At 56.6% G+C, this 21,790-nt stretch overlaps 1 long non-coding RNA gene across 1 annotated transcript; it reads right to left on the bottom strand.

Moving 5' to 3' along the window:
- Positions 1–2,000: 2,000 nt before the first annotated feature.
- On the bottom strand, positions 2,001–4,543 carry LOC117089154. Its single transcript, XR_004439480.1, has 3 exons — positions 3,623–4,543; positions 3,467–3,485; positions 2,001–3,426 (listed from the first exon to the last, which is right to left on the bottom strand). It is a non-coding gene; the product is annotated as an uncharacterized LOC117089154 (long non-coding RNA).
- Positions 4,544–21,790: the final 17,247 nt, after the last annotated feature.

The raw sequence follows: 21,790 nt of genomic DNA, 5'->3' as shown, positions 1-21,790 counted from the left end.
TGGAGTGCAGTGGCGCCATCTCAGCTCACTGCAAGCTCCGCCTCCTGGGTTCATGCCATTCTCCTACCTCAGCCTCCTGAGTAGCTGGGACTACAGGCACCTGCCACCATGCCCGGCTAATATTTTTGTATTTTTAGTAGAGACGGGGTTTCACCATGTTAGCCAGGATAGTCGCGATCTCCAGACCCCATGATCTGCCTGCCTCAGCCTCCCAAAGTGCTGGGATTACAGGCGTGAGCCACTGCGCCTGGCCAAAACACAGTGATTTTTGGCATGAGTTCATCCCAACAGGTGCATGAGACCAAAAAATTATCCATCGCCAGCAGGGGCTGAGGAGGAGGGAATGGAGAGTTATCGGTTAACAGTTGCAGGGTTTCTCTTTGGGGCAATGAAGAAGTCTCAGAAACAGATGGTGGTGGCGACGGCACAACAATGTGACTGGAATTAAGGCCACTCCAGACACATTCACAATGGTTACAATGGCACATTTTATGCCGTATATATTTCACGACTCTTAAAAAATAATCCCAGCCGGGCGCGGTGGCTCACACCTGTAATCCCAGCACTTTGGAAGGCTGAGGCAGGCAGATCATGAGGTCAGGAGATGGAGACCATCCTGACTAACACAGTGAAACCCCGTCTCTACTAAGAAAACAAAAAATTAGCCAGGCGTGGTGGCGGCGCCTGTAGTCCCAGCTACTCGGGAGGCTGAGGCAGGAGAATGGCGCAAACTAGGGAGTTGGAGCTTGCAGTGAGCCGAGATCGCGCCACTGCACTCCAGCCGGGGTGACAGAGTGAGACTCCATCTCAAAATAAATAAATAAATAATCAATAATCCCCAAAACCTCTGAATCTTACACTTTAAATGGATGAGTCATATATGTGAATTATACATAGCTCAACAAAAGTGCTGTTTAAGCCGATTAGAGCCCTTCCCTGGGACTTTGGAACCAGACTGAGGAAGAAAGCTCACCTCTCTCCAATAGGGGACGCTGTAGGCCACGTTTCCACATTTCATGCTGCCTGGGAGAGGCTGTGCCCGGAAAGATACGGGACAGAGAGACAGAGGGACGCAGCAGCGAAAGCAGCTACGGAGTCTTAACCGCAGGCCAGGCACAGCAGCTCACGCCTGGAATCTCAGCACTTTGGGAGGCCAAGGAAGGAGTATCACCTGAGGTTGGGAGTTCGAGACCAGCCTGGCCAACATGGTGAAACCCATCTCTACTAAAAATACAAAACTTAGCCAGGCGTGGTGGCAGGTGCCTGTAATCCCAGCTACTCGGGAGGCTGAGGCAGGAGAATCGCGTGAACCCAGGAGGCGGAAGTTGCAGTGAGCTGAGATGGCACCACTGCACTCCAGCCTGGGCGACAGAGAGAGACTCCATCTCGAAAAACACACAAAAACAAACAAAAAACAAAACAAGTCCTAACCGCATGGAGCACGTCTGCACCCCCCTTCCAGCTGCACCTGAGGCCCACCCACGCCTGACCTCCCAAAGAGTCCTTTGTTCAGCCTTCCTCCAACTGGACAACCTCCAGGATCCTTCCCGTGTGGTCCTTTTTCTGCCCAAGTCAGTTGAAGTTAAAGTTGGGTGTCTGCCATTTGCAGCAACAGCAAAAAAGGAACATCCAGAGACGCGGGTGTCTGGAAGCTCGTTCAACTGTGGGTTCTCCATAACCTGAGATAAATGCTGGAGTTCAGGGCAGTTCAGGAAATGTTTGATGTATAAACAAACAAAAGGACAGCTTGGTTCCTGACAGCTGTGGGTGCCAGACCCCTCAGGTCCGTCTCCTGCCCTGAGCAGGCAGTTCGTGGTCTCAGCCCTGACTGAGGGGATGCCAGGAACCTGGGCAGGGAGGATCAGGGCGCTAGGCCCAGAAGCTGGAGAACTGGGCCGCATCCCCCTTCTATGGCTGCCTCGGGCTTCTTTTTTTTTTTTTTTTTTTTTTTACCCCTTCCTTCTTTAACTCGGTGTCTGAGGGGTTTTGTCTGTTGCCTCGGGCTTCTGGTAGGTGATAGTGGCATTCCAGACAGCATTCTTCCAGTAAGATGTGGCCTGTGGCAGAAAATTCAGCTTACACAGCAAAGGAATGCAAAGAACCGTGCATCTGTGAAGTCCACGAGCAGTGCCAGCTTCAGGTATGGATGCATCCAGAGGCTATCAGTGTCCGCCGGTCTTTGTCTCTCTGTGTCCTTGCCCGCCATCCTCCATGTGAGCATCCAGAAACCCAAGCCTACACCTCCTGCCCCAAGACCTGAGGAAAGGAGGGAACTTTATTCCACTCACTGCCATCGAGGTCCTGGGTCATGTCCCAAGACTGGGCCAATCACAGGGCAAAGAGGAACAGGGTGCTCCCACTGGCAACGCCTGAGCGACACACACACCTGGACCCAAGGATGGAGTGTGGAACCATGGGCCGAACACAGGAGAGCAGCGTTTCCCAGAGGAAAACGGGAACTGTTGCCAAAGACAGGGCATGGTGCACAGTCCTACTGCCCACCGTGTGCCCACCCGTGCCTCTTCTGTCCTGCTCAGAGAGCCCCAGTTTTGTTCCAATAAGAGGCAGAAGCCTCTCAGTCTCAGGAAACATAGACTTCATCCCCCAGCCTTGTGATGAATTCTATTTGGATTGAGTCACAGTAAGTCACAGTAAGTCCATCACCCTTGCCTAATTTCCACTTTCCCAGCCTCCTTTGCAACAAGCAATGCCATCAGACACTCTTCTGGTCAATGAGATTTGAGAAGCCAGGTGGGAGCTCCTGGCTGCTACACCACTGTTTACTTGCCTCTCTGCACAGGGTGCTAGAATGCGGATATGATGCCTGGAGCTGCAGCAGCCTTGTTGGGTCAATAAGACATCAAGTAGGAGAAACAAAAGCCAACACTGCTAGTAATATTCTATTTCCTGATTGTTACATTTGTAACATGTAACACACAACATTTTGTGAGAATTCAAGGAGCTGCGCATTTTTGTGAGTGTGTCACACCTCGCCAACACTGCTACACCTCGCCAACACTGTGTCACACCTCGCCAGCACTGTTACACCTCACCAACACTGTGTCACACCTCGCCAACACTGTGCCAAACCTTGCCAACACTGCCACACCTCGCCAACACCGTGTCACACCTCGTCAACACCATGTCATACCTTGCCCATACTATTACACCTCACCAACACTGTGTCACACCTCGTTAACACTGTTACACCTCACCAACACTGTGTCACACCTCGCCAACACCGTGCCACACCTCAACAACACTGTCACACCTCAACACTGTTATATCTCATTAACACTGTTACACCTCACCACTGTGTCACACCTCACCAACACCATGCCACACCTTGGCAACACCATGTCACAATCGTCAACACCATGTCATACCTTGCCAATACTGTTACACCTCGCCAACACTGTGTCACACCTCATCAACACTGTGTCACACCTTGCCAACACTGTCACACCTCATTAACACTGTTACACCTCATCAACACTGTTACACCTCACCAACACTGTCACACCTCATTAACACTGTCACATCTCGTTAACACTGTTACACCTCACCAACACCGTGTCGCACCTCGCCAACACTGTGTCGCACCTCGCCAACACTGTTACACCTCGCCAACACTGTGTCACACCTCGCCAACACTGTTACACCTTGCCAACACTGTGTCACACCTCGCCAACACTGCGTCACACCTTGCCAAAACAAGTAAAAATCTAACACTCTGAGGATGGCAGAGCAAACCCCTGAAAACATGGGTGAACTGGTTAACCAGCCTCAAATATTGTAGCTCTGAGCTTCTGATTAAGAGAATAAAATGGCTTTGTTGCTTAATTACTAAGTTTTCTAATACCTGAAGCTGAATGCACTCTTGATTAACCCAAAGAATTACTGGAGGCTGGGTGGCAAAATACTAAGGTGCACTCTTCAGGAAATCCCCACACCCCAAGGCTGACCCTGAAGAGCAGAGTTCCCTTCCTCTTCCTGCTGACGGGTGAACCGCCCAGCATAAGGGCGCCCAGCCCTGAGAACCATGCCTTCCCCATTCCCAGCTTCAGCAGGGAGCTTGCCATTGCTGGACAGAAACTCCACTCCAGATGTCTCCCAGCCTTAGTCTTGTTCCAGAGATGCTGAGATTCAAAAGGCCCTCTGGCCAAGCACCCGGAAGGTAAGCTCAGCTGTGGATGGGAATGCCGCCTGGGGAAGTAAACTACGAAGCTCTTTCCTGGTGCCAGCACATCCAGCTTTCTCTCCTGGGAGACACTTCTTCCCACAACCCCCTCCTTGTGAAAGCATAGTTGGGTTCTCTTTGAGAAAGGGAGTACAACAGAGATTGGACACAGGCATTCTGACCACGCATAAATACCAGCCAGTGACTCACAGTGTGCCTGAAGAGAAAAAGGGGAGCCTACCTAGGAATCTGAACTGGATTAAATAGTACCACTGTCACCATCATCAGCATCATCATCATCATCATCACCATCACCAGCACCATCATCACCATCACCATCATCATCAGCATCACCATCAGCAGCAGCATCACCATCACCATCATCATCAGCATCACCATTAGCAGCAGCATCACCATCACCATCATCACCATCACCATCACCACCATCACCATTACCACCATCACCATCACCATCATCATCACCATCATCACCATCACCAGCATCATCATCACCATCAGCAGCAGCATCATCACCATCATCACCATCATCAGCATCATCACCATCACCAGCAGCATCACCATCACTGTCACCATCATCACCATCACCATCAGCAGCAGCATCACCATCAGCAGCGGCATCACCATCACCATCATCACCATCACCACCATCACCATCACCATCATCACCATCACCATCATCAGCATCATACCATCATCAGCATCATCATCACCATCATCACCATCATCAGTATCACCATCACCAGCAGTATCACCATCACCGTCACCATCATCACCATCACCATCAGCAGCAGCATCACCATCACCATCACCATCATCACCATCACCATCATCACCATCATCACTATCATCACCATCATCATCACCATCAACACCATCAGCATCACCATCATCATCACCACCATCACCATCATCACCATCACCATGATTACCATCATCATCATCACCACCATCATTTCTATCACCACCATTATCACCATCACCATTACCATGTCCATTCCCCACCCCACTACCACCACCAGCATCATCACCATCATAATCATCTTCATCGCCATCATCACCAGTGTCACCATTATCCTGTGCTCTGGTTCCTGGTTGGGCTCAGCAGCAGAAGACCCAGAGCAGGTCCTAGGGCTCCTGGAGAACCGCCTTCCTCTCCACTTCCCCTCTGCATCCCCTTTCCACGGCTGCCTCATTTAGCCATGTTCTGGCGCCACTAACTTCTCCCCTGCCCTTGCCGGCTTCTGGGTGGTGGTGGCTTCCCACAGTGCACATCCCTGGGTCCTCAACAACCCTCATGGGTTCCCATCCTGCCTGCCCCTGGGGAAGTCAGGCCTCAGTAGCCCCCTCACAACCTGTGCCTGTTTCCTGCTGAGACCTCCACTGGCATGGGCTTAGTGAATACACATAGAACAGGCAGGCAGGCCCAGGGGCTTGCATTTCCAAGGAGCCGAGAGTAACAGCCCCTGCAGGTGCTCCCAGAGGCAGAGGGCGACCAACACCACCCGGCCAGGAAGCAGGCTCTGTGTGGAGGGAACACTCAAAGAAGAGGTGTGCCAAGGCAGCCCAGTCCCCAGTGTGGACCCGAATGTCTCAGGGGTTGGGGATGGTGAGTGTCTGTGTCTGGGTGCAGGTTGCAGAGGGACAGTGCAGGCCATTCTGGGGACGAGCCAGGGAGACCACAGGAAGAGCCTGCACACCTTGCTCTCAGAGGCAGGGCCCCGGGGCGGGAGCTGCCTTGCAGAGGAGACCAGCCCCCTGGAGTGCTTGCTGCTCAGTTTAATCCCTGTGTGCTCAGGAGAGCACTGACGGGAAATGACAGGCCCCGTGCGGGAGAGCTGCTCCCTCCCTGGAAGAGGGCACTCCTGTGTGCACAGAGCCTGAGCCCCTCCCTTCACTGGTGGGAGCTTTCCCGGAGCTGAGCCCAGAGAAGAGACCCTGCCAGGCGTAATCTTGGATCAGATGCCAGGGAGCTAAGGATGGTGACACCCCCACATGGGCCTGCTGTGCAGGGCGAAGGCAGGCGGCGGCCTGGGGGTCTCTCCTTCCCTGCCAACCTCTGTTCTGTGCCCTGGCAGTAACTTACAGACCCTTGCCAGGCTGCCCTCCAACTTCCTGTAAGATTTGGTCATGGAAAGCTATGTGGGGAGCCTGGAGCCAAGAAGAGGGAGGTCAGAGGTCAAAGGTCAGAGGATTTATCCTTGACTCCTGAGGCTTTGAGCTGACCACAGCCCCTCCAGGCAGCCCGCTCCTCCCTCCCTCCCCCGGGGCCTGTGTGTCCTCATCATCCCCTCAGCCTGGCCCACTTTTCTGGGAGTCTCCCCAGGAAGGACAGAAGAGAAAGTGTGGTGAGGGAGGGTCCAGGCACCGCAGCCTCCCTGGGTCTCTGCTGCCCGTCCCCCTCCTCCTCTTCCTCTCTCTTCATCTCCACAGGATGCTTTTCTCCAACCATTTATCTCTCTTTGCCGTCTCTTCTGTCTCTCACTCTCTTTGCTTTGTGTCTCTGTTTCTCTCTGCTCCCTGCATCAGCTTTCTGTGGCTGTCTGCGGCCGGGGACACCTGTAACCGGGAACACCTGTGCCTGGGGACACCTGTGACCAGCGATGTGTCCAGGGATGCCTGTGCCTAGGGACACCTGTGACCGAGAACACCTGTGACTGGGGACACCTGTGCCCGGGGACACCTGTGATCAGGAACACTTGTGCCTGGGGACACCTGTAACCAGGGATGTGTCCAGGGATGCCTGTGCCTGGGGACAGCTGTGACCAAGGACACCTGTGCCTGGGGACACCTGTGCCTGGGGACACCTGTGACCAAGGATGTGTCCAGGTATGCCTGTGCCTGGAGACCCCTGTGCCCAGGGACACCTGTGACCGGGGACACCTGTGCCTGGTTTACCTGTGATCAGGAACACCCTGTGCCTGGGGTCACCTATTATCAGGAACACCTGTGACCAGTGACATCTGTTCTGGGGACACTTGTGCTGGGGACACCTGGACTCAGTCGTGAACACCCCCCAGGGCAGTCATGCAGGGAGGTCGGGCTTCCTCCATGGCACGGTGGAAGGAGAATACTGAGCGAGGACCAGGCCTCAAGGACTGAGGCCGGGATTGGAGCTTTGCCGAGCCCAGAGTAGCTCCAGGTCCAGGCTCCTCCCTAAGAGCTGAAGGCCTTGAGCAACTGGCAATTCATTCTCACCTCGGGGTAACGGGATTACAAAAACAAAATCCTTCCACATAGGGGCTGTCATCGTAGTACATGAAATACAAAGACAAGCAACCCAGTCAAATGTGGGCAAAGGACTCGAATAAGCATTTCCCCAAGTAGATACACGAATAGCCATGCGCACAGGGAGAGACACTCAGACATCATTAGCCATAAAAGCAATGCAAACCCAAACCAGAGGGAGAGTCAGCTCCACATGCACTTAGATGGCTGTTTTTTTGTTTGTTTGTTTTGTTTTTTAAAGGGAAGGGTTGGGGATGTAGAGAAACTGGAATTCTTGCACACTGTTGGCAGGAATGTGAAATGGTGCAGTCACTGTGTTAAAATGCCTGGTGGCTCCTCAGAACATTAAATGTAAAGTCACCAGGTGACCCAGCAATTCTGCTCCTAGGCATATGCCCAAGAGTGCACACGAACATTTGCTCTGGCATTGTTCATAATAACCAAATAGCAGAAGCAACCCAAATGATCATCAACTGATGAGCGGGTTTTAGTGGTGGATTCACACAACAGACTACTAGTCAGCAATAAAAAGGAATGATGGCCGGGCACAATGGCTCATGCCTATAATCCCAACACTTTGGGAGGCTGAGGCAGGTGGATTGTCTGAGGTCAGGAGTTCGAGATCAGCCTGGCCAACGAGGCAAAACCCCGTCTCTACCAACAATACAAAAAAAAAAATTGGCCGGGCGCGGTGGCTCAAGCCTGTAATCCCAGCACTTTGGGAGGCCGAGACGGGCGGATCACGAGGTCAGGAGATCGAGACCATCCTGGCTAACACGGTGAAACCCCGTCTCTACTAAAAATACAAAAAACTAGCCGGGCGAGGTGGTGGGCGCCTGTAGTCCCAGCTACTCGGGAGGCTGAGGCAGGAGAATGGCGTAAACCCGGGAGGCAGAGCTTGCTGTGAGCTGAGATCCGGCCACTGCACTCCAGCCTGGGCGACAGAGTGAGACTCCGTCTCAAAAAAAAAAAAAAAAAAAAAAATTAGCAGGACAAAAACCCACATTTGACTGGGTTGCTTGTCTTTGTATTTCATGTACTACGATGACAGCCCCTATGTGGAAGGATTTTGTTTTTGTAATCCCGTTACCCCGAGGTGAGAATGAATTGCCAGTTGCTTAAGGCCTTCAGCTCTAAGGGAGGAGCCTGGACCTGGAGCTGCTCTGGGCTCGGCAAAGCTCCAATCCCTGCCTCAGTCCTTGAGGCCTGGTCCTCGCCCAGCATTCTCCTTCCACCGTGCCATGGAGGAAGCCCGACCTCCCTGCACGGCTGACGAACCTGTAGTCCCAGCTACTTGGGAGGTTAAGGCAGGAGAATCGATTGAACCCCAGAGGCGGAGGTTGTTGTGAGCCAAGATCACGCCACCGCACTCCAGCCTGGGTGACAAGAGCAAGATTCTGTCTCAAAGAAAAAAAAAAAAGGAATTAAGCACCAATATAGATGACAACATGGGTGAACTCAAGCATCATACCGAGTGAAAGAGGAAGGCACAGAAGACCACACACAGGTGTGTGAAATGTACACAACAGGCAGATCCACAGAGAGATGCAGGTGAGCAACCTGGGGCTGGGACCAGGGCTGGGGTGGGAGGAATAGGGGGAGGGACAGCTAGTGAGTGAGGTTTCTTTTAGGGATGATGAAAATGTTTTAAAATTAGATGGTGGTGATGGTTACACAACTCGGTAAATATATTAAGTCACTGAATTGCACACTTCAATCCATAAGTGAACTTCATGGTACATAAATTATATCTCAATGGAGTTGTATAAAAAAAAAAGATTAAATGAGTTATGCTTCTCAGACACATAGTCCAATGCCTGCCATGTGTGTTGACTCCCTCACCCAGTCAACACTGATTATGCACCTGCTGTATGCATACACTGTCCCAGACACAGGGGACCCAGCACTGAAGAATGGGACAGATGCCCCACCCTCAGGAGTGTGCAGCCCAGTGAGGAAAACATACAACAAACAAGAAAATTCAAAATATCCATGGCCGGGTGTGGTGGCTCACACCTGTAATCCCAGCACTTTGGGAGGCCAAGGTGGGAGGATCACCTAAGGTCAGGAATTCGAGACCAGCCTGACCAGCTTGTTGAAATGCCACTCTAGTAAAACCAAAAAACAAAACAAAACAAAAAAATACAAAAATTAGCTGGGTGTTCGGCCGGGCGCGGTGGCTCAAGCTTGTAATCCCAGCACTTTGGGAGGCTGAGACGGGCAGATCACGAAGTCAGGAGATCGAGACCATCCTGGCTAACACGGTGAAACCCTGTCTCTACTAAAAATACAAAAAACTAGCTGGGTGACGTGGCGGGCGCCTGTAGTCCCAGCTACTCAGAAGGCTGAGGCAGGAGAATGGTGTGAACCCGGGAGGCGGAGCTTGCAGTGAGCTGAGATTCGGCCACTGCACTCCAGCCTGGGCTGCAGAGCGAGACTCTGCCTCAAAAAAAGAAAAAAAAAAAAATTAGCCGGGTGTGGTGGAGCACACCTGTAATCCCAACTACTCGGGAGGCTGGGGCAGGAGAATCACTTGAACCTGGGAGGCAAAGGTTGCAGTGAGCTGAGATCGTGCCATTGCACTCCAGCCTGGGGAACAAGAGTGAAACTCCGTCTCAAAAATAAATAAATAAAATAAGATAAAATAAAATATATATAGTAGGTCGGGGGTGATTCATGCCATGGAGAAAAAGTAAGGGAGGGGGTGGGGCATGTGGGGCACAGGGCACCAGGAGGGCCAGGAAGGGTCCCCGTGCAGTCATGGCCAACTGACCTTCAGCAAAGGTATTAAGGACACACGACAGGGAAGGGGGCGTCCTCAATAGGTGGTGCTGGGGAAAGTGGAGGAGGATGAAAGGGCCTCATCCAACACCATCTACGAAAATCCACTCAACACAGATTAAAGACTTAAACGTTTAAGACCTGACACCACAAAACTCTTGGAAGAAAACATAGGAGGAAAGCTTCTTGACATTGGTCTGGGCAATGATTTTTTAAAAATATGGCCCCAAAGCACAGGCAACAAAAGCAAAAATAGACAGGTGGGAGTACAACAAACCAAAAAGCTTCTGCACAGCAAAGGAAACCAGCAGAGTGAAAAGTCAGCCCACAAGGGGAGGCGGGAATATCTGCGATCCATGTATCTGATGAGGAGTTAATCTGCAAATTGTAGAAGGAACTCAAACAACTCAATAACAAAAACAAACAAACAAACAAACATTTTAAAATGTGCAAAGGACCTGAATCTGTGTGTCTCAAACGAAAACATGTAAGTCGCCGATGTGTAGAAGAAATAATGTCCAGCATCACTAATCATCAGGAAAATCAAATAAAAACCACATGAGGTACCAACTGGCACCTGTTAGGATGACTGTCATCAAAACACAAAAGATAGCGAGTGTTGGTGAGGACATAGAGGAAAGGGACCTGTTGCACTCTGTTCCTGGGAACGTCATTGGCACGGCCACCATGGGAGACGGCAGGGAGCTTCCTCAAAAATGTAGAAATAGAGCTCCTACAGGATCCAGCAATCCCACTGCTGGGTGTCTATCCAAAGAGTTGAAATTAGCGCATAAAAGAGGGGTCTGCACCCTCGTGTTCATCGCAGCACCGTCCTAGCAGCCAGGACACAGAATCAACCCAAGTGTCCATCAGTGGATGCACGGATGAAAATATATGAGAAATACACACACATGCATACACACATACACAGGAGTGTTATTCCACAGGAGGGAAAGGGAAGGGAAGGGGTGGGGGGAGAGAGAGAGGAGAGAAGAAAGGGGAGGGAAGGGAAGGGAAGGAAGGGAAGGGGAAGGGGAAGGGGAAGGGGAGGGAAGGGAAAGCCCGCCATTTGTGAGGACACTGATGAACCTGAAGGGCGTTGTGCTAAGTGAGATAAGCCAGGCACAGAAAGACAAATAGCCCGTGGCGTCACTTGAGTGACGTGTGAAAAAGCTGAACTCATAGAAGCAGAGAGAACAGTGGCTCTAAGGGCTAGAGAGGGGATGGGGAGTTGAGGGTCACAGGGAACAAAGGTGCAGTTATGAGATTAACAGGTCCTAAGATGGAATGAACATGGTGACTACAGCTAATAATAATGTGTCCTTTATTTATTTATGTATTTATTTATTTTGAGATAGGGCCTCCCTCTGTCACCCAGGCTGGAGTACACTGCAACCTCCGCCTCCCAGGCTCAAGTGATTCTCCAGCCTCAGCTTCCCAAGTAGCTGGGACCATAGGTGCGCACCACCACGCCCAGGTAATTTTTTTTATATTTGTAGAGACAGGGTCTTGCTCTGTTGCCCAGGCTTCGTGTCCTCTATTTAAAATTTGAAGTGTTCTCACCACAGACAGAAGTAACCATGTAAGGTGATGGGTGTATTAATTAGCCCAACTGTGGGACTCATTTCACAATGCATACATGTGTCAGGTTGTGATGCTGCATACCTTGAGTACACACGGTCCTGAATTGTCAACTATACCTCAACAAAGCTGGAGAGAGAGAAAGAAAAGAAAAGGCGTTTCCAGGACGGTGACCGGGCAACAGGCCCCAGGACACGCACAGAGACCAGGAATGCCGGTGCAAAGGCCCTGGGGCAGTGACGAACAGGAAGCAGGAAGAAGGGCGTGGGGTACAGGGATGGGGCCTGGACGACCTCCATGCCCAGACCCTTCCTTTCCCAAGTGGGAAGAGGTAGGAGGTTCCTGCAGAACAAACGCCAGGGAAGAGGTGGCACGGAGCCCCAAGGGGGCTCAGGCGAGGGTCCAGGCCGGGTGGGCAGGCAGGGGCAGCACTCTGCAAGGGCAGGAGCCGTCAGAAGAACATCGGCTATCGCCGGAGAAGGCCCTCTTGGAAGGAGTGAGCCGGGAACAGGAGTTGGGGGGCGGATTTGGGGATCAAGCGCAGGTTCCTGGGTGGCCAGGCAGTGAGCGTCTGCACTGAGACCTCAGGTATCACTGGCATCTTGAAGCAGAAATAACATAATCAGGTTTTGCTTTAGGAATAATTATCTCTATCCCCAAAGCCAGCAAGCATATGAAGAGATGCTTGAAATCATCCGTCATCAGAGAAATGCAAATTAAAACCACCACGATGATCCCGTCCCACCATCTGGCTGCCAAGATGAGAAGCTGGATCTGCCAAGTCCTGGTAGGGGTGTGGGGGCATCCTCTGGAGGGAGGGAACACTCATCCACTGCCCCGTGCCTGAGGGAGAAGGGGTGAGGCGGCCCTTAGGGAGAGCAGCCAGAGCCGGGGAAGGGCTGGGAAGTCCTCACCCAGGTCCATGGGGGCAGGTCCAAGGCTGCGCACCAAGGTGCCATCATGGACCCCTTCTCTGCCAGCCGCCCGCAGTTCTGGGGGTCAAGCATAGGGAGCCCTGCCAGGGAAGGTGGGACAGGAGATCAAGCCCCTCCACCAAAGCCTGCCTGGAGAGACAGCAGGGCCTGTTTCTGATCTTTTTTCTAATTTACACAAAGGCACGACGTGGGCTGGCAGGAGCCCTGAACCCGGGGTCCTTCCTGGAGAGGGCGTGGGCAGCTCGAGGACCCGGGTCCCTTCCTGGAGAGGGCGTGGGCAGCTCGTGGACCCGGGTCCCTTCCTGGAGAGGGCGTGGGCAGCTCGTGGACCCGGGTCCCTTCCTGGAGAGGGCGTGGGCAGCTCGTGGTGGACGCACACTGGTTCCATCAGGGCGGGCATCATTTGCTGCAGGAACAAGCAGCCCCGAAACGGACCCACTCGCAGCCACATAGGCTCACTCCTCACCCACTTCGGGATTTACCGGGCTCTGGTCCACTTCATCCCCTGCCTCCAGGCCCCAGGCCTGGGCGGCCTCCCTCTCACCGCGCCTGCGCGGGTTTGCCGGTCCTCAGGGCTGTGGCCTGGCTGCGCTCCTGCAAGCCCGGCCGGGTGTATCTCCCTGATTCCCGGGTGGGCGTCCAGCAGAGGCCGATCAGGACCAGAAGTGCCCGACCCTCAGGGTCCTCCTCAGAGCCGCTGGGGGATCACTTAGGCGCCTCCGGAAACAACACTGTCATTGCACAGGAATTTTCAAAACACAACTGCCCTTCCCATCCCTCCGCGGTGACCCCGCCCCCTCCCTCCGCGCTGACCCCTCCCTCTCCCTCTGCGGTGACCCCTCCCGCTCCCTCCGCGGTGACCCCGCCCCCTCCCTCCGCGCTGACCCCTCCCTCTCCCTCTGCGGTGACCCCTCCCCCTCCCTTCGCGGTGACCCCGCCCCCTCCCTCCGCGGTGACCCCTCCCGCTCCCTCCGCGGTGACCCCGCCCCCTCCCTTCGCGGTGACCCCCTCCGTCCCCTCCCTCCGCGGTGACCCCGCCCCCTCCCTCCGCGCTGACCCCTCCCTCTCCCTCTGCGGTGACCCCCGTCCCCTCCCTCCGCGGTGACCCCTCCCTCTCCCCCCGCGGTAACCCCTCCCTCTACCTCCACGGTGACCCCGCCCCCTCCCTCCGCGGTGACCCCGCCCCCCCGCGGTGACCCCCCCTCCCTCCGCGGTGACCCCGCCCCCCCGCGGTGACCCCCCCTCCCTCCGCGGTGACCCCCGTCCCCTCCCTCCGCGGTGACCCCGCCCCCCCGCGGTGACCCCCCCTCCCTCCGCGGTGACCCCGCCCCCTCCCTCCGCGGTGACCCCGCCCCCCCTCCGCGGTGACCCCCGTCCCCTCCCTTCGCTGAGGCCCCTCCCTCTCCCTCCGCGGTGACCCCGCCCCCTCCCTCCGCGGTGACCCCGCCCCCCCGCGGTGACCCCTCCCTCTCCCTCCGCGGTGACCCCGCCCCCTCCCTCCGCGGTGACCCCTAGAAGCGCTAAATGGTGCTGATGTGTGTTCTTAGGAATGTTCTCAACCTTCAAAGTTCAAAAGGCTCACGTGATGGTGTCTATGCAACGTGTGCGCATCCGTGAGGACGTGGTATCTGCATCCGCGTGGCCAGCGTGTCCCTCTAGAAACAAACAGGCCCCTCCCGTCCTCCACGGCGATGTGGCCCAGTCACCCCCTCATCAGCGCTGCAGGCCCCGGCATCTGAACAGCCATTCCTGCAGGAAGCCCCTGAGGCTTGGGGTGGCTGTTGCCACCACATGGTCCTGCCAGCCTCACTGGGGCGTCTCCTGCCTGCCCCTTCAGCCCATCCACCACACTCAGCTACGATGTGAGTCTCTTTGGGACACCACAACAAACAACACAGGCCGGTGGCTCAAATCACATGTACCCATCACCCACCCTGGAGGCTGGAGCACCCGTCACCCATCCCGGAGGCTGGAGCACCCGTCATCCATCCCTGAGGCTGGAGCACCCATCACCCATCCCTGAGACGGGCACCCGTCACCCATCCCTGAGGCTGGAGCACCTGTCACCCATCCCTGAGGCTAGAGCACCTGTCACCCATCCCTGAGACAGGGGCACCCGTCACCCATCCCTGAGGCTGGAAGTCCCCACCTCAGGGCCAGCAGGGCGGGTTCATCCTGTGCCTCCCTCCTTGGCCGGCAGTCGGTGTCTCCTCCGTGCATTCACCTGGCGGTCGCCTGTACCTGTCTGCATCCTTACCTCCTGCTTGTCCATCACAGGGCGGTCATCACGAGCCAGTCATCACCGGCCAGTTATTACAGGCTGGTCATCACGAGCTGGTCATCACTCTCTAAGCCACTGTCTGGGAACTTTTCCTCCCCGATCTCCTTTTCATATTGCATCACCCGTGGGACTGGATCAGGGTCCACCCCAACAACCTCGTTTTACCTTGAGGGACTCGTTAAAGACCGCTTTTCTGAGTGCAGTCACATCCTGAGGTCGTGGAGGTGGGACTTCAGTGTGTGGATTTGTGGGGGACACAGCCCAGCCATCACAGCTCCCAAGCCCACATCTCCTCAGAGCCCCTGGTGGCCCCCCAGGAGTCTCCTCACCCATGCGCTCGGAACCGAACTGGGGACTTCTGCTCTGTGTCCAGCAGAACCTGACTCCATCGCAGTCTCCAGTGCCCATGCCGGAGACCCCACAGCCCTCATCCTGCCATCGCGAACCTCATGGCTGCCACCCCCCACACTGACCATGCAGTTTCTGACCCCACAAGCCTTCCTGAAGAGGCCCTCAGACCCACAGCTATGCCGGCCAGGGTGTCCCCACGCCCTGTGCCCTGGCAGGAGCCCCCAGAGACCAGGACGCCTGGATTGCCCCCAGCTTCCATCACTGTGTCCAGCTTTCCCCAGCCCACCCTCTCCTTCCTCCGACACGTTCTCCCCACGACACCTGGCCTGTTGGAAAAAACCCCAGCCCTGAGCTCCCCTCGGTGCTTCCAGCACTTCATGGGGTGCAGCCTCCCCACCGGCCCCCAGGCTGGACCACACCCCTCCCACTGCTGGCCCCCAGGCTGGGCCATACCCCTCCCACTGCCGGCCTGACTGCACCTTCCTCCTCCCTCCAGGTGGCTCCCGGCTCCACTGGCCTCCCTGGCTCTGGGCCTCCCTGCAGGGCCCCCTCTCCCCGAGTACCTCTTCCAGGGGAAGCCCTGGAACGCACAGATCAGATCAGTTCCTGCCCCTGAGCTTCCCTCCCCAGCCCTGCTGCAGCTACTCCGGTTTGCTCAGGTGGGGCCTGTGCCCCGGGTCAGCATCCACCCCCTGCACACCACAGAGGCTCTCCAAGTCCCTGCAGAACTGAGGGCTGATTCCCAGACTGACCACACTGCAGCTGTCACAGCCTGGTGGAGCAGTGACATTTGGGCTGACTGTGGTGGCTCCTCCCAGGTTGGGAGCCTGAAAGTGCCCTCCCACCCCCTGCCCCACCTCCCTACAGCTGAGGCACTAGGAGGTCCTCCCCAATCATAATCACCAAGACGCATCCCCAACTGTCCTCTCACTCCACCTGCGTCTGTCTCCCCTGCCTCCTCAGTGGGCTAGTCTGGGCTCCTCCTGGGATCAGTGGGCTAGCCTGGGTGTGTCCTTTTGGGGCCAGTGGACTAGCCTGGGTGCATCCTCCTGACATCAGTGTCTGGAGTTGGGCTTGGGATAGGTTCACAATCACTACCATCCCTTTTGTGAAGCACCACAGCTGGCCGGGTCCTGAGCTGGGGATGAGAGAAGCCTAGGTGGGGGTGGGAGAGGCCGAGGTGGGGGCGGGAGAGGCCGAGGTGGGGGCGGGAGAGGCCGAGGTGGGGGCGGGAGAGGCCGAGGTGGGGGCGGGAGAGGCCGAGGTCGGGGCGGGAGAGGCCGAGGTCGGGGCGGGAGAGGCCGAGGTGGGAGCGGGAGAGGCCGCCATCCCCAGCACCCTCCTGCTCCGCACCGAGGATCCGCCAGGCTGTGCACCTTGGGGGCCCTGGGCTCCATCCACAACACTTGGTGCTCAGCTGGGGGATGATTCCTGAGCTCTGACCCTGGGGATTCCCCTTCTTGATAGACATTTTCTTCTCTCCTGACTGCACAACCCCACACAAGTCAGGGCATTCTGAGTTGTGACGGAAAAGGCAACACAAAGTGGTTGAAGTCAAGGGAGAGTTTAGTGACTCACATAACCAGGAAGTCCTGGAGTGGGCGGCTTCGGTCTAGCTGGATCCAGGGGCTCAAAGGACATCATGGGGGCCTTACTTCTGTCTCCCTCTCACCTTCACTCTTGGGGTCAGCTCCACTCTCAGACCAGGTCACCCTTCCCACACGATACCCACAGGGGCCCAGTTCCTATCCTCCCAGGAAGTGCGCTCCCTGGGAGCCTCCGGGAGGAACCCCCCTGCCCACACCTTGATCTGGGCCTCATGAGCACCTTTCAGAGGCCTCCCCTTTCGAGGTGTCCCACGCACCACGTTCTCTGCTGGGAACCGTTTTCTTCATGCCACTCACGTGAGCAGCTCCCTGTGCACTGGGCGATGTTCCAGCCACGGGGGTCAGCAGAGAAGGGACAGAGTCCCCGGGGCTCACGGTGTAGTGCGGGCAGCACTAAACCAGTGAAAGCCACCATCGGTCCCGTGGGCACCAGGCGGGGCAAGGTGGCCTGGTGCCACCCTGAGGGGCCCGGCCATGCCCCTCTGAGAAGGCACGAGCGGAGGCTGCCAGCAAGGAGAGAACACGGGCAGAGGCCCCGAGGCAGGAGCCGCTCTGAGGCCGGCATGCAGGGTGGGCAGGGGTGGAGAGAGTGCCCAGAGGTGGTGGGCGGGGGTCCCAGGACGCAGGCCGCGTTGGGAGTCAACAGGTGCTTCTGAGGATGCCTGTCTCTCCGTGCAGGCCACAGGGTGCTGTCCAGCCCAGCAGGAGCAATGCTCTCAGGAGGGAACCTGCGTTGTGTGACTCACAACCTCCCAGACCCGCCTTAGGAATGAAATTCAGATCTCCAAACTGACCAGGCCACGGGAAGGGTGGGAGTGGGCCAGAGTGGACTGTAGGAGGCTGGGGTGGGCCACAGGAGGCAGGAGTGGGCCGCAGGAGGCTGTAGTGGGCCGCAGGAGGCAGGAGTGAGCCGCAGGAGGCTGGAGTGGGCCAGAATGGACTGCAGGAGGCCGGAGTGAGCCACAGTGTATTGCAGGAGGCCGGAGTGGGCCGCAGGAGGCCGAACTGGGCCACAGGAGGCAGGAGTGGGCCGCAGGAGGCCGGAGTGAGCCACAGTATATTGCAGGAGGCCGGAGTGAGCCACAGGAGGCAGAAGTGGGCCGCAGGAGGCAAGACTGAGCCGCAGGAGGCCAGAGTGGGCCAGAATGGACTGCAGGAGGCCAGAGTGGGCCGCAGGAGGCCAGAGTGGGCCCTTCCTTGTGTCGCCTGCACGATGGGCTGCTCTTCTCACCTATGCTCCTGACGCGGGGCTTGTAGCCACCTGTCGCTGGGACACCATCTCCCTTCCTGCAGCTGCCATAAATGAACCACCACAGACTGGGTGGTTTAAAACCACACACTTACCGTCTTACAGCCTGAAGTCCCAGAGGGGCTCCTAGGGCTGACGTGGAGGTGTGGGAGGCCGGGTTCCTCTGCAGGCTGTGGGAGGGTCCCACCCTTGAATCTTCCAGCGTCCGGAGGGTGCCGAGCCTCCCACAAGGACGCTTGTGAACAAGTCCAGGGCTGCCTGGACCACAGAGGGCTCCGTCACCACCTCAAGATCCTCAGCTCAACCACATCCACCAAGTCTCCTTGCCACGGAAGGTGCCACATCACAGGCTCCCAGGACCGGGCATGGAGCTCCCAGAGCCCAAGGCTGGTCCCCAAGGCCTCAGAATCCTCCCTCAATGCCCTGAACAGACAGGTGAGGGGTCAGGACTGCACCTCCGGCTGCGGCTGTCAGCTCTGCCTCATTTCCCAAACAGCCAGGAACAAGTCCTGTTGGAAACACTCCCCTGCTGCCCCCAAGTGAGTCCCCATGCTGGACAGGTACAGGCCACCGCTGCCTCTCCCTGGGCCCTGTAGCAGCCTCCTCAGCCCCTCAGCACTTCCACTTTGGCCCCCGGCCCACGGTCTACAGAGCAGTGCAGACACCCTTCTAAATACAAGTCAGATGTTGGCAGTCTCGCCCCAAACTCAGACTGGAGAAATGAGGAGGAAAGGGCTCCAAGGGCCGTCCCGGGACGTTGTGTGGGCTGCACACTCCATGACGCTGGGAAGTGCACGGGGGAAATAGGGAAGTGGGGAGCTCAGCTTGGCCCCTCGCCCCACCCCTGACCTTGCTGGAGGATTGAACTCTGCAGGGGCAGCCCCTCCAGGGTCGCCAGCAGCCCTCACAGAGCCTCTGGGAGAGCCACAGGGATGCCTGGGCTGCCGTGGCACCTCCATCTCACGCACCCCAGGACATATGCCTGTGTCTCGCTGCGCTCCGAAGCTCACACTTGCCGAGTGCGGCAGCAGGCGGGCACCTTCCAGACCTTTCTCCGCACTTTCGGACACTCCCAGGGACCCTCAGGAAAGGCATAGCACCGTCCCGCTGGGCTCCTCCCTCTCACACGAGCGGCTGCGCCCCTCCTGCGGCATGGCCTCTTCCCTCCGCGACATCACCTGCAGAGTGAGCTCATGCCTTTGTCGCAGCAGCGTTTGCACTGAGGATGCTGCCGCGCCAGGCTTTTCCGTAAGGAAGGCCACGGGGAGTGTTTCTGATGTTCTATAACAGACGGGGCTCTGGGGCCGCTGCTCCCCTCCGGGGTTTCGAATGAAACTCCCAGCCCTCAGCTGGGAGTGTCCCCTGTGTCCTCCAGGAAAGACAGTGGCTTCAGGGGCCAGCCTCACCGGAGCTGCTGCCTCCAACACGCCGGTCGGCTTCTGTGGGTGAGGTTTGGGTTTGTGAGATCTTCGAAGGGCTGATGATGCATTCAGGAAAGAGAAACTTCCAGACTGTCCACAAGGCCCCAGGCCCCTGTCATTTCGTCCTGGTGGCCCTGCCACCCTGGCCCTGGGGCATGGTGCATGTCCAGGCTGGCTGTCCACACCCTGTGTGCCCCAGGCTCCCCTGCAGCTGGGGTTCCAGGCAGCCCTGCCAAGTGGAAGGGAAGCTGTTCTGGCCTCCATGCCAGTGAGGTTGCACCCCCAGGGACCCAGTGGTCCCTCCCATCAGCAGTCCTGGCCCCTGCGCACTGTGGGCCTCCCTGAGGCTGTCCTGCTGGGCTCTCATCTGCGTGGGGTAGAAGCTCCCCTTCTTGGGAGTGCCTTGTGGTCGTTTTCCAGGCTCCATAACAAAGTACAGCAGAAGGCTGGGTGCAGTGGTTCACGCCTGTAATTCTAACACTTTGGGAGGCTGAGGCGGGCGGATCACTTGAGATCAGGAGTTCGAGACCAGCCTGACCAACACGGTGAAACCCCGTCTCTACTAAAAATACAAAAATTAGGCCAGGCGCGGTGGCTCAAGCCTGTAATCCCAGCACTTTGGGAGGCCGAGACGGGCGGATCACGAGGTCAGGAGATCAAGACCATCCTGGCTAACACAGTGAAACCCCGTCTCTACTAAAAAAAATACAAAAAAAAAAAAAAAACTAGCCGGGCGACATGGCGGGCGCCTGTAGTCCCAGTCACTCGGGAGGCTGAGGCAGGAGAATTGTTTGAACCTGGGAAGTGGAGGTTGCAGTGAGCCAAGATCACACCACTGCACTCCATCCTGAGTGACAGAGTAAGACTCCGTCTCAAAAAAAAAAAAAAAGAAAAGTACAGCTTAAAGCACAGAGACCCGATGTCCAGTATCAGTGTTAGCAGAGCCACGCTGCCTGGGGAGGCTCCAGGGGAGGACCCGTGTCTTCTCCCGTTCCTGGTGGTTTTGGCCTTCCCGGCTGTGTGGATGCGTTGCTGCAGCCTCTGCTCCCATCCCCACATGCCGTCTCCCCTAGGCCTGTGTCTGTTTTCACAAGGGGACCAATGTTCGGATGTAGAGCCCACTCAAATCTGGGAACTTCATTTTAAGATTTGCAATTATATCTGCAAAGACCCAATTTCCAAACAGGGTTACATTCTGGGGTCCTGAGGGTTGGGACTTCAATGAGTGATACTGAGGACACAAAGTAACCCGTAACACAGCGTCCTCACTTCCTTTACCTGCAGCGCATCTGCGTTAGTCAGGGATCTCTAGAGAGACAGAGCCAGCAGGACACAGAGAGAGACGTGCGAGGGGTCTGTTGGGGAACCGGAAGATGGAGGTTGGGAAGTCCCACAACAGGCCGTCTGAAGGCTGGGCAACGCTGATGCTGGGAGCGTGCCTCAGCCCAAGTCAGAAGGCATCAGAACCCAGAGAGCTGAGGGTACGACTCAGCCCCAGGCCACAGGCCTGAGACCCGGGAGCTGCCAGTGCAAGTCCTGGAGTCCAAAGGCTGGGGCACCTGGAGTTCTGGTCGGAGGGCAGGAGAGGAAGCCCAAAGGCTGGGGCGCCTGGAGTTGTGGTTGGATGGAAGGAGATGGAGCCCAAAGGCTGGGGCACCTGGAGTTCTGGCCCGAGGGCAGGAGAGGAAGCCCAAAGGCTGGGGCGCCTGGAGTTCCGGAGGGCAGGAGAGGAAGCGTGCATCCCGGCTGGCTGCCGTGGGGAGAGACGCATTCCCCTTTTCTGTTTCTGTTCTCTCCAGCCCCCAGCCCACCGGAAGGTGCCACCCACACTGAGGGCAGGTCATCTTCACCTCTGCCACTGGGACACACACTGCAGTCTCCTCTGGAAACACCTGCTCAGAGGCAGCCAAAAATCACACTCTACAGGTCACCAGGAGCTTCCCATCCAGTCCCGTTGGCCCCGAGAGTGTCCCAGCCCCCTAGTGCCGGGGATGGCTGCACAGCCCTTCTGACATTTATGCGCCTGACCCAGTGTCCCAGGCCCCTGCTGTCTGGTCCTGTTGGCCCTGAGAGCTTCCCAGCCCCCTTGAGTCCAGGATGGCTGCACAGCTCTTCCGACATTTGTGTGCCCATCCCCATGTTAAATGCCTCTCTGCCT

Source organism: Trachypithecus francoisi, unplaced genomic scaffold (assembly GCF_009764315.1).
Source record: "Trachypithecus francoisi isolate TF-2019V2 unplaced genomic scaffold, Tfra_2.0 Lachesis_group11, whole genome shotgun sequence".
Classification (NCBI taxonomy): domain Eukaryota; kingdom Metazoa; phylum Chordata; class Mammalia; order Primates; family Cercopithecidae; genus Trachypithecus; species Trachypithecus francoisi.
The sequence above is the reverse complement of the archived record's forward strand: the minus strand, read 5'-3'. Positions and strand labels throughout refer to the sequence as shown.